Source organism: Balaenoptera acutorostrata, chromosome 2 (genome assembly GCF_949987535.1).
Source record: "Balaenoptera acutorostrata chromosome 2, mBalAcu1.1, whole genome shotgun sequence".
In the NCBI taxonomy this organism is placed as follows: Eukaryota; Metazoa; Chordata; class Mammalia; order Artiodactyla; family Balaenopteridae; genus Balaenoptera; species Balaenoptera acutorostrata.
The window spans coordinates 159,491,284-159,504,888 of record NC_080065.1 but is presented as its reverse complement, the minus strand read 5'-3'; positions in this window follow the sequence as shown (position 1 = coordinate 159,504,888).

Genomic DNA, 13,605 nt, shown 5'->3' with positions numbered 1-13,605 from the left:
CACGAGTGAGGGAGTGAGTTCCTTCCTGGGAGCATCTGTGTCCCCAGCCCAGCTGCCCCTGCCTTTACTGAAACTTGGTCCTCCAATCACTACTTAGATGCTGGTAGCTTGTAAAGTGCCCCCCACTTTTTTGTTTAGTTAGTCTCACTTGGGTTTCTGTCACTTCCAATCAATTATAGAGCCTGGGAGGATCAATTAAAAAGAAGTTGCTGGCTGGCTCAAAGGCTCAGCTATCCCAGCAGCTGGTCATCTTCTCCTGATGTTAACCCTGTTTTGCTCCCTGCAAAAAATAGTGTTGAGGTGGAGAATGAGCCTTTTGCTGTGCTGGGGGTGGATTCCCCACAATCAGGCTGAATCAGGGACTTTCTCAAAGGAGGGAAGATCAGTCTAGGAGAGCAGTCATTGGGGCCCTGTCTGCTGACTAAATTAGGGCTGTTCTAGGGCACAGGATCAAGAGACGAGGATCCAAAATAGGTCAAGGTGTCACCATAAAGTGGCAATGCAGAGTTCAAATTTCTTGAGCATGGCGATTTATGAGTAGAACATCTGTCCAGACTATAAATCTGCAAGTTTATTGACAGATTCATATTATCCTCAGTGCCCCAATCCACAGCTTCAATTGCTGTGAGGTCGCACTGAATGCATCATAAGAATTTTTCAAATATCTTCAACTTTGAACCCAGGGCTATTGGATTTCCTTTGACTGCAAAGCCAATATCAGTCGCTTTGCCCAGGAAAAACTGTGCATGAGAAAATATCCCCAAACCAGCTGAGTCCTTGTAACCAGACTTGCTTCTGATGAGGTGAAAAACCATTTGGAAATGGAGTCTTTCAGACTGTGCTTGACAATTGAACATTTACGTTTCAGCTGAAAACACCGAAGGGAAAAGGGGGGAAAAAAACCAGATGTCCTTCTCCAGAAGAAAAAAAAAAGGAGAGAGAGAGAGAAAAAGAAAAAACACACCACTCTAACCTCAACTTTATTTGCATATTATACATTTTCTATATTTTATTTTATAAAAACAGTCAAGCCCCAACCGCAAGATTTCATAGATAAGAGGAAAAAGCCGGACTTTGCTTAATTCAATATTTTAGAGAAATGCTCTTATGGGCAGTGAGCAAATGGCATCCCAGCCAGACCAAGACTGCTGACGACTCTGAAAAATGTGACCGTGATTCACACTGGGACACCACATCTCATAACACACCGCTTGTGCGAGAGGCTGTAATTACGAAATGTTTGTATTAAGCAACGTGGGTGCCGAAATACAGATGTTCCTCATTGACTGTAATTGGACCTGACGTGGCTTTGGCCTGCTTTATAACAGCTGCCGGAACATGCAGCCCGCTTCAGCCTGGTCCTCTGAAGGCCTCTGTTTCATATCACCTTTATGGGGGGTGGGGGCGGGCTGGGGTCGGGAGAGGACTGTACATTAGCGCTGGGCCCTCCTCCGTCCCAGAGCTTGGTGAAAATGCCTTTCAGTCTGCTTTGAGGGGCACTCTTCTCAGGGGCTGACTGTGCAATTTTATTCAGCAATTTCTCTTTTTATTTAAAAGGGAAGGTCTTTTTGGATGTTCCCTCCTCTCCCACGAAGACTGAGTGAAGGTACCATTTGTTTTCATGCTACTTCATAATGTGTCCAAGATGTGCTGTCTCCTAAAACACATCAATGAAGAAAGCCCTTCTCTGAAGCTTTGTGCTCTCTCTACCCACTGGCTTCCACTCCACTGCACACCCTTGGAGTCCTCAGATGCAAAAGGCCATCCTCCTAGAAGCGTTAATAATTGACACACACGTACTGCACACCTACTGTGTGTAAACTCTGCCGTGAATGGAAAACTAAGATAAACACATGCAGACCAGCTGTGGCTTAGTGTGTAGGAACCTATTTCCCATTATTTAGAAAGAAAGGGATGGGGGCATTGGTTGAACATCTCTTCTGCCCCAGGTAATGTTCAGAAGGTCACAAAGGCCCACCTAGGCTCAAGGGGAGGAAACTACTCCACCACTCAGTGACGGGAGTGACATTGGCACATGGGAAGAAGAGCCTTCCAGGTGGAGGTAGTGAGGACAGGGGTTCAAAGGATGGGCTTTGGAATCACATTGCCTGGAGTCACCCAGCTTAATCACTGGGATACATGATCTGGGCAATATTGACCTCAGTTTCCTTATCTGTAAAAGGAACTCTAATTGTATAAAGCTCACAAGGATTTGGGTGAGACAGGATATAAATGAGTTGCATATAAAGCCTTTACTGCAGTGTTTGCCATATAGAAAAATTACAAGTGTTCAATAAGGCTATCTTCAACATTAAAACTATATTCCTAAAAATATTGTGAAATATGCTTAGAGGCATGGATCTATCTACCTACCTCTGTATATGTATGTATGTATATATGTACGTATGTATATATGTATGTTAGATACATGTATGTATCTACCTACCTATTTGTTGAACCTCAAGGAAAGATCTAGTTATTCTGGTAAAAGAAGAAACCATCACCTATATATTGATTTAAAATTAATGGATCTTTAAATTAAAATGAGATTCTATTCAAGGTAACATGAAAACACATTTTTACAAAGCAAATGAACCAAGACTTTAGAGGCATACAAGAGAGATACAAAGGTTAGAGTGAAAGCAGGAATCAAACAACCTAGGTTATATGGAAAGATGCAGTCAGACCTTCCTGGGTCTGGTGATTTTTTTTTCCCAAGACCCGCCATCCATCCACTGAATCTCCCTGCATTCCTGCTTTCCTTACAGCTCTGCCCTTTGATCCCTCTCTTCCACTTATCTATTGTTGGGTAAAAAACCACCAAAACTTAATGATAAATGATACCAACAGTCATTTATTTTGCTCACAGTCTGAAATTTGGGCAGGGCTCAGTGGGGTTAGCTCTATTCTGCTCCTCCTGGTGTCAGCTGGGGCAGCTCAAAGGCTGGAGTGATTTGGAGACTAGGGGCTGGGGCCATCTGAAGACTCACTGGCTCACTTACTCTCCCATCCTGTGGTTGGTGCTGGCCTGTCTGTGTCGCTGCCTAACTTCCTTGCATGACGGTGACTAGATTCCTAGAGCAAGTATCACAGGAGGACAAGGAAGAAGAGCATTGCATTTTAATACCTTGCCTTGAAAGCCACAGTGTCTTGTCCACCATATTCTATTGGTTAAAATGGTCACATATATTCAAAGGGAGGAAACACAGAGCTCACCACTCAGTGGTAGTAGTGACAATGACACATTGGAAAAAGAGCCTATGGGATGGGTTCTTTTGAAAATACAATTTATCATACACTCTTCTTTTAGACACACTTTTAAAAACTTTCAATCCCAAAGCTTTAGACCTGAAGCTGCATGTATTTCCAGGGCATTCCTATTTTGTTTGCTTTTCGATAAGCATTTACTAGAAATCCTTGCCCTTGAGGAACTCACAGTCTAGTGGGAGAAGCAGATAAGTAAACATGACAAACAGTAGGCAGCAAGTGCAATTTTATTGGGGGGAATCAGAGGAAAAAGATAAAGTTCTGCACACATCATTCTAGAAGTACCAACTGAGTAACTGCCCCAAGGTTACACATCTAGGAAATGGCAGAGCCAAGGTTCACAACCAGGTCTGTTTGATGTCAAAAGCCAAGGTCGTTAACTCCAGAAAGTCAAGCAGGTTCCCCACCTCCATCAGCAGCTTCCAGGCTCTTTGAACCCTAATGAAGTGACACAGCAAGATCACCTATGTGAAGACAGGTGAGTGCCCATCCCTCTGTCTCCTACCCATTTCTACCTTCTACCCCCACTTATACATAAGGAAACCAAGCTCTAGAAGCAGTTGTCATCTGAAGATCCAAGGAAGCTTAGGCATGGAACTTTGGTTACCATGTTGCTTGTGGATAGGGAATGGTGTGTGGTTTCTGTTGCTTTGCTGAAGACAAATACTGAAAAATGACTCTGCTCATTAGGGAAAAAGCATGTTTGCTATTAAGACTCTGCCCAAACAAATGAAAAAAGACCAGACATTGAAGCAATGAGTTGAATTATCATCGTTATTAATTCAGGGAAGGTGGGCAAATCCCTTTAACCAGTTATTACAGGCAGAAGGATTTTTGGACTCGATGATCTAGATACTTGACTCAATTCCCCATTTTGTTTGAATTACACAGATGGTCTCTTTCTATACCCACAAGGATAAAGTGGTGGATTGAGGGAATTTTCAAATAATTTCAGCAACAAAAAGTTTTATCCATTAGTGTATGTATTTGACCAATATTTACTGAGTGCCCAATATATGCTAAGGACGGTCAGTGATAGATGCTGAAGATGGAACAGTAGAAAAGGCATAGACCCTTTCTTCAAATTTTCACAATTTATTGCAGATAATTATGAAAGAGGCTGGTTATCTGTTCACTAGACCTGTTTTATTTTTCTCCTGGGTGCACAGCTGGACTCTAGTTCCCATTCTGCCTTGCAGCTGGGTGAGGCCACGTGACCAGGTTCTGCCAATGCAATGTGAATGAAAGAGATTTGTACCACTTCAAATCTCACTCCATGAAATTTCCTACATGCTTCTCTATCCCACCTCTTTCACTGACTGCTGATTGGGTGTCTACACCCAGGAAGGTCCTGGAAACCATCAGTTGCAGAGGCAGCGCTTTTGTAAGTTGGGTCCTTGAATGGCTGACCACATGGAGCAAATCACCCTCCTAGCCCTGGCTGATGATTAGATTTTACAAGAGTGAGAAATAAATTTCTATTGTGTTAAGCCACTGAGATTTGGGGATACATCTGTTGAAGCAGTTAGCACTACCTTAGTTAATACTCCAGACAGTTGCAATGCAGTTAGGAGAGTGTTGTAATGTGGGTATGTGCAAGATTTTGTAGAATAATGAGTGGAATTACCTCCTTTTGAGACCGAGAGATTTGAACAATTTTCCATCAAATTGAATGAGTTGTTGGGTGTTGGTGGAGAGGTTGTGTCAGAGAAGACTCCTCAAAAGAAAAGATGACATTTGAAGTGTACCTTGAAGAGGGAATTGTATAGTTACAAGGAGGGAGTGAGGGAAGGGCATCGTAAGCAGAGCGAACAGCCTATGAACAGACTTTGGGTCTGAAAGTGCATGGCATGTTCAGGAAATGGCAAGCTTTCCTGAAGGACTAGAATTAAATCTGCCCAGTTGAGACAGGAGGGAAAGAGGTTAGGAAAAGAGGTTGAGACTCTGAAATACAGAGTCATGAATGGCATGGTAGACTCTACCTGAAGATAATGAGAAAGCAGTGAGAATTTAAAATAACAAAGAAGGGGACAAACAAGATTGGTTCTCTGTCTTATTAAGATAACACTAGTATCTGGGTAGTGTGAATTAAAGTAGAAAGAGGTATTTAAAGGAATTGAATTACCTAATTCAGCACTTTACTTTTTCCATGCTTACATGTCCATAAGACAGAAAATGATTTTACAATTCAGTTAAATTGAGGAGTGGGTGGGAATGGTCAATTCAATATTTAAACCAACTACAAAAAATTGTTTGGCATAAAGTTAGCAAGACGTTTTGATTTGCGGGTGGTTAAACTTAACCCTGGTGGAGTCCGTATTTTATTGACTCTTTGGCAAAGCATGTTTTTGAGAAAAATGGGCCTCGCGACTTTCACATGAAACTGGAGGATTTCTTGGCCATCTAATCGCTTCTGCTAACTTGAGTTTCAATACTTTTATGTAAAGGAATCGAAAACATTTAAATCAAATTTCCTTTTAAGGAGACATCAACTTGAAAATGATGGGAAAAGTGGATTGGCAAAATGTGTTAAGGGACTTGGTGGGCTAAAATTATTTGGGGGAAAAATAGATATTTTGAAAGGTTCATGGTGAAAGCAAAACATAAGAGAGTTCACCTAAGCCCCGATCCAAATGCCAAGAAATCCAATCCTGAGACCACTACCTTTCCTTGAATTTCAACATCATCATCTGAATCCCAAAGGTAACTCTAATGATTTTGTTCAGTTGGAACTGATTTTTCTCATCTACTCTTCACTGTGTGAGGATTAGCAACCAAGCAAGAATCCCATTTTTTGAGGCTCTCTCTGTAGTAAGCAGCCTCCAAGGTAGTCCCCAGTGGTCCCTGTCTTCTGGTTCACACTCTTGTGCAGTGGTCCCTCCCATTGTACCAAGGTTAGTCTGTGTGACCAAGAGCAGATGGTGAGGACAGATTAGGTCATAAATGACAGTGGCTTCCATCTTGGGGACTGGCTGGCTGTCTTTGACTACTTACTCTGGGGGAAGCAAAAGGTCACGTTGTAGGCATGCCTATGGAGAGGCCCATGTGGCAAGGAATCCAACAGCCAGTGAGGAGCACCCAGTGAAGAACATGACTACCTGCAATAAATCATGTTGGTGAACTTGGAAGCTTCCAAGTTCAGAGCCTACAGCCCCAGTTGAGTCTTCAGATGACTGCAGCCCCAGCTAACCGCTTCATTACAACTCATGTGAAATCCTGAATCAGAACCACTTGGCTAAGATGCTCCTGGATTCCTGACTCTCAGACACTGTGAGATAATACATGCTGGTTGTTTTATGCTGTTAAATTCTGAGGTAATTTGTTATACGGCAATAGCTAACTAATATACTCTCTGTAAGGAGAGTTTTTTTTTTTTTTTTAACATTAGCATGGTCTAATTTCCTTTCGAGCTGTTCTAATTTTCCACTGGACCCAGCCCTCTTTTCTTTGCATAAGTCTGTTGAATGTGGGACTGCCTACCAGTGAGTCAGTGTGAAATAATACATGTTCCAGGTGTGTTCCATGCTTAAATCAACGGGCATTAATTTTCTAACTTTTGAATCAAAAGATTATTTCATTAACTTTCCTATCTGTTTTCTAACATCTATGTTAAAGGCTATAGATTTTCCTCTAAGTGCCACTTTAGCTACAATCTGTGTCTTTCAGTAATAATATCTTCATATTCATTATAAGTATTTAGTAATGTTCATTATAATTTCCTCTTTGACAAATTATTTACAAGGGCTCTTTTTTAGTTTCTAAATGTGTATTTTACTGGTTTCAAATTTTATTGCCTTGTGGTTAGAGGATTATCTTCGTAATATTGATTCTTTAGTATTTGTTGAGGCTTCTTTTGGGCTTGATATCTGCTAAATGTTTGCAAATATTCTATGTGAGTATGAAATACATACATATTCTGTTTGTTGGATACAAGGTTCTATATATGTTCATCAGCTCAAGCTTGCATGTGTCTTTACTGGTCAAATCTTCCATATGTTCTTAATTTTTTCTTTTTTGGTCTTTCCATTTGCAATAGCTATATTAAAATCTCCATTATGTTCATAAGCTTGTCAATTTCCAACTAAACCTCTAAGCTTTTATTTTTTTTCTTGGTTGAGCAAATGCATATTCATTTATTTAAATTTGACTCTGTTAAAAATCATTAGTGAAGGACACATCATTAAGCATTATGTTAAACAGAAGCCCAGAAAAAGATTGAGATTTGTTATGGGGGAGAAACCTCACTCCCCAAATCTTCTGGGATGAGTACACATCATTTCAATCCTGTAAATCTCCTTATTCAGAGATCAACTTCTTCACCTGCTTCTCACCCCAGCCCCAATCTCACAGAAGTAAATGCTCATTGACTGGAGTTACATAATCATTAATATTTGGAACAATGATCTAGAGGCCAAAAAAGATGATGAATAATCATTGTGTTATTAATAGTGATTTTTATACAAAACAACAAGAAAATTCAGTTAATGAAAAACCCCATTGCCCAGGTGTTCTGGTTTCCCATGAATGTACCACACAACAGTGAAGAACAAATTTGTTTAACAAAAATAATGCTAGGTCCTAGATATTGGTCACTTACTTTTAGCAAGATTCTATATAACAAACTCCAGTCTAATAATGAATAGATTTGGCAAAGTCATTTAATGCTTACTTAAGTAAAACCAGACTCAATATTATTACTACGGTGATTTTATTATTATTACTCTTACTGTTGTACCCAACAATAATAATGATCAATTCTTAGGGTTTCATTTACGGAACATACTTTATTGCTAAAATTACTTTCAGTTCTAGGTGAGTCAAGCCCCTCATGTCCTTCCTCTACTCCAAGACTACAATATAAGCTCCATGAGGCAGGTGTTGGTCTTCGTTTTCTACTACTGTATCTCCAACATCTAGAGCTGTAAGTGCTGAACACGTGTCAGTTAAAGATCTGAATGGTTGAAGGTTTAAACATGCATCTTACCTGGACCACTTGTGCCCAGTTTTAAAGGCTGTATGTGTGGCAGTTGTTTTGACAGCTCTTGATAAAGGAATGACCCGGCATGCATTTCCCTATGTCACGTGTCTCACTGCAGCATCCTTGAGAGTCCAGGGCTGGAGAGGACAAGAGAAAACAGCAAAGGCTGTTTCAAGTAAAGAAAGTGAAGCTCTAATTATCTTGAAACAAGTCGTCCAACAGTGAACAAATGGTGATTATCACCAAATAAGAGGCCTCCTCTCCAGGTCTCTAATTTACAGGACCCATAACATAATCCAGTTTCTTCAGGGTCCTTGAAAAGAGGCTTTGTTCACCTGGGTGACCTAACCCTAAGGGAAGGGAACAGAGGAATGAGGCAAACCATTATGAATCAAAGAACCAAAGCAAGAGAGGAAAACTGGACAGTGTCTGAAATTAAGCACAGGCGTCATTCTCCCTGGATCACTAGCATCCTCAGAGCCTGGCTGTCGGCCTCGGGGGCAAGCCTCCTCTTCCCTTGGAGCCCACCAACTGGCTGCCTTGCTCATTCAACATACCTGTCAGGCAACTGGCCTGATGCTGGTGGCCCCCAGCTAGCTCACAGTCTGCTCAAGTGGGAGAATGGACACAAGGATGAATTTTATTTTTATTTATTTACTTATTTTTTTTAAAGATTGATTTTAAAAAGTAATTTCAACTCTTCAGTCTATAAACACTTCTTGAGCATAGAAAATCATGATGAGGGGCCTGGATTCCAGACTCAGACAGAACTAGGCTCCTCCAATCCTGTCTCTGCTGGCCTGCCACCTTGGAGAAGTAATTCACCTCTCTGTGCCTCCATTTCTGAGTTTTAATACAGGGAGAATAATAGAAGCAATGTCATGGTGATGGTGTAAAGATTTAAGAGTTGGTGCTGGTAACCCCTTTAGCCTAGTGCCCAGCACATAATTGTAAATGGTGGGTCCAGGCTGAGTTATCCAGCCAACTGTCTCTGTCTAGATACCATTTCAATATTTCCTTGGCTCTTTAAGGGGCCCATGTGGAAGGAAAGTGGAGGAAAAGAGGATCCCTGCTCCTTCTCCTGTAGAATTTTCATGGAACCTACGAACACTTTGGACCATTCAATGAAGTTTCTGAGCTCCCACCAACTGAATGCCAAGTAATATCCACTGTAGAAGCTTTTACCCAAGGATGTAAAGATCAGCTGGCCAGAGACAAAGGATTAGAATGAATAGCAAAAGCTTTGAAGACAGGCAGATGAAGGATCTAATCCCAACTCTGTACTTTACCATATATGCCACCTTGGGCTACATAATATACCTTTCAGAGCCTCAATTTTCTCATCTGTAGAATGGGATGATGATATTTATCTCTTGGTTTGGTAAGACTTGAACAAGCTAATGGTTGCAAGTTGCCCAGGATGGTCTCTGATACAGAATAAGTGGTCAATGAATGGATATCTTACCTTAAGATATAAAGAGGTACAAACGTAATTCCAAATCAAGTTTTGTTTAACAAGAAGTAGGAGCATACAGGATTCCTAGCCTATAGGAAAGCAGTCTTTTACTTGTCATTTGTAGCCCAGGTGCCCTAGCACATAATAAAGGTTAGTAAGCATTTACCCAGTCAACAGTTGGCTCACCTAGTAACTTGGGCCTACCCAACTCCTCCCTGGGCCTCAGTTTCCCAACTTGCAGCAGGGTGGTGACCTCTATAAGGACTCTTCAGTTCCAAGTGACTTTGCTCTAGTGACTTGACTGATCTGTAGCTGTGTGGATGCACGTAACCATGGTATGACCATTAGAAAATTCAACATCAGAGCCCTCTCTCACAGCTCCAAAACAGAGAGCAGTTCATATTCTCCTGAAATGCAGATCTTACTGCTGATAGCAACTAGATTCTAAATGGAGTCTTCTAGACCCAAATTCTTTATAGAATGCTCTAGGGGAAATGGTTGTGATATACCTGAACAGGGGGTGGAGTGGGCATGTGAGGATCTGTTAGAATTTTGTAAAATGCAAATCAGACTGTCAGTGTCTAAGCTCCCAAATCAAGTTGCAACAGCTTCCAACACTCCCTTTCTGGCTCTCATCTCCCAGGCTCCCTAACTATGACTGTGACACGATAATTCAGTGGCGACTGCCACCAAACTTATTGGAGAACTTAGCAACAGGGGGCCTTTCCGAAAGACAGATGATGATGGCCCTTCTCTCCTCCCTCTTGTGACACACACAGTGCCATGCATCCTACATGCTGACAGAGCCCATGCTGCACTCTGTTTCTTTAAGTCCTCCTGGAATCTCCTACGACTGGGCCATGGGATTCATGAGGCACCTGTTAAGTGCTTGGCACTAATGAGTAGTGCCAATATGAAGAGGTGGGGAAATAAGCCTAACTCCCCCAAATCTAGAAAGTGGCATACTATGGTGAAAAATAGATGAGGAATGTTAGAGGGGAATGTGAGTTCCATCTTGGCTCCTGTCTCAGCTCCTGCTGCTATAACAAAATACCATAGACTGGGTGGCTTAAACAGCAGAATTTATTTCTCACAGTTCTGGAGGCTGGAAGTCTAAGATCAAGATGCTGGCTGATTTCTTTCCTGGTGAGAGCTCCCTTCCGGGCTTGCAGACAGCCGTCTTCTTGCTGTGTCATCACTTGATGGCAAGAGAGAGAACACATTCTTCAGTCTCTTCTTCTAAGGGCACTAATCCCATCATGAGAACCCCACCTTCATGGCTTAATTACCCCCTACAGTCCTCAGTTGCAAACACCATCATCTTGGGAGTTAGGGCTTTGGTGTATGAATTGGGGGTGGGGTGCACAATTCAGTCCATAGCAGCTCCTAATTTAATCCCTGCCCACATTCTCCCTACTTTCATTTCATTCTCCTGGCTACCCAGAGAAATTTTTTAAACTCATTCCCCAGTTTAAAACCCATCAGTGACCCTACTACCTTTAGGATCAAGTGCAAATTCCTTAGCCTGGCCCATAAGGCCCACCATAATCTGCCCACCCGTGACCCCCCAGCCTCCTCTCTGAATACCACCCTCACAGTCCAGACCCTCTTTCAACTTCCACGTCTGTGTGACCTGCTTATGTTGCCTGTTCTCCCCATCCCACCTCTTATCACATGTTCCTACGGTGACTTACTTCATTGCCTGCTTTCTCCACCAGACAAGGAGCTCCTTAAGGCCAAGGGACTGGTCTCATTCATTATCAGAGCCTCAGCACCTAGTAAAGGGCCAAGTTCATGGTGATGCTTAATAAATCATTGTTGAATGAATGAATAAAATGTGGTCCTGAGCAGGCTACTTAACCTCTCTCTGGGCCCCAGATTCTTCTTCTGTAAAACGAGAACTGTGGTGAGGATGAAATGAGGGGATGGATTCAAGCCACCAGCCTCATGCCTGACACATGACATCCTTTTTGCCCTAAGTTCTCATTGGAAAGGCCAGACTCACACATGTGACATGAATGCAAGACAGCATAAAGCTGGAGATCATATAATCTAGTCATGAAGAGGTTTAGGGAAGGTTTTCTGGGGTTGGTTGAACCTGTAGGAGGCAAACCCATTACTGGTGTCTATTGGATTACTACCCCACGTCATTTCTCATATTTAATATTTTTTTATTATGGCAAATTATACAGAAAGTTTACCATTTTAGCCCTTGGTACAGTTCAGTGGTATTAAGTACATTCACATTGTTGTGCAACCATCACCACCATCCATCTCCAGAGCTTTTTCATCTTCTCAAATGGAAACTCTGTCCTCATTCAACAATAATTCCCTATCCCCCTCTCCCCCAGCCCCTGGTAACCACCATTCCACTGTCTGTCTCTATGAATTTCACTACTCTAGGTACCTCATGTAAGTGAAATCATACAATATTTTTCTTATTTTTTTTTTTTTAAATTAGTTAATTAATTAATTTTTGGCTGTGTTGGGTCTTCGTTTCTGTGTGAGGGCTTTCTCTAGTTGCGGCGAGCGGGGGCCACTCTTCATCGCGGTGTGCGGGCCTCTCACTGTCACGGCCTCTCTTGTTGTGGAGCACAGGCTCCAGATGCACAGGCTCAGTAGTTGTGGCTCACGGGCCCAGTTGCTCCGCGGCATGTGGGATCTTCCCAGACCAGGGCTCGAACCCATGTCCCCTGCAGGCGGATTCTCAACCACTGCACCACCAGGGAAGCCCCAATATTTGTCTTTTTATGACTAGCTTATTTCACTTAGAATGATGTCCTTAAAGTTTATCCATATTGTAGCATGTGGCAGAATGTCCTTCCTTTTTAAAAACTGAGTAATATTCCATTGTATGTATATACCACGTTTTGTTTATCCATTTATCCATCAATGGACATTTGGGTTGCTTCCAGTTTTGGCTTTTGTGCATAATGCTGTCATGAACATGGGTGTACAAATATCTTTTTGAGAACGTACTTTCAATTCTTTTGGGAGTATACCCAAGTGTGGAATTACTGGATCATATGGCAAGTCTATATTTAATTTTTTGAGGAACCATTATACTGCTTTCCACAGCGGCTACACCATTTTACATCTCCACCAGCAATGCACAAGGGTTCCAATTTCTCCACAAGCTCACAAACATTTGTTATTTTCGTCTTTTGGTTTTAGAACAGCCATCCTAAGTGCATCTCCCAAATGTTAAAACATTACTTTAGCAGTCCTCAAAACCACTGTCTCAATTCACCCAGCAAGTATTCCTTTAGAACTTCCAATGCATGGACACCAATGTAGTTGGGATAAAGTAGTGAACAAACAAATTCCCTTTGCTTGGGAAGCTGACATTCTCACTGAGAGAGAGAACATTAGCAAATCTGAACAAATAACATGTCAGATGTTGGTATGTTCTTTGAAGAACAATAAATCCCAGGACAAGGGGACAGCATGACCACAGGATGGGGGAGGAGGAGAGGGCATAGGATTTTAGATTTGTTTGTAATGAAAGCCTGACTCTCTGAGAGACTGGTTTTTAACTCCATTTGAGAATTAATGAAACTGAAGCTTGGAGGGGATATGTGACTTGGCAAGTTTGGGCAGAGAGGGTGGGAATTCAGCGTCAGATGTGCTTCGAGACAACTCAGTGAACTGCACACCTATGATTTGTGGACTTCTATGTATGTGTGTTATTCTTCCCAAAAAAGTTTAAAAATTACCGTGTGCTCGACTTCAGAATTCGTTATCTTCAAGGACACCACCCTGTTGTTAATCGAGAGGAATTGAGGAAGTGATGTTTGGGGTTCAATAGGCAGAAAGATTGAAATCAAAATAGTTTGGAATCACTGGGTGACTCAGTGAACGGCTTCCTGGAAGGGAGCCATGGGTGGGGCCGCAGTGAACTTGG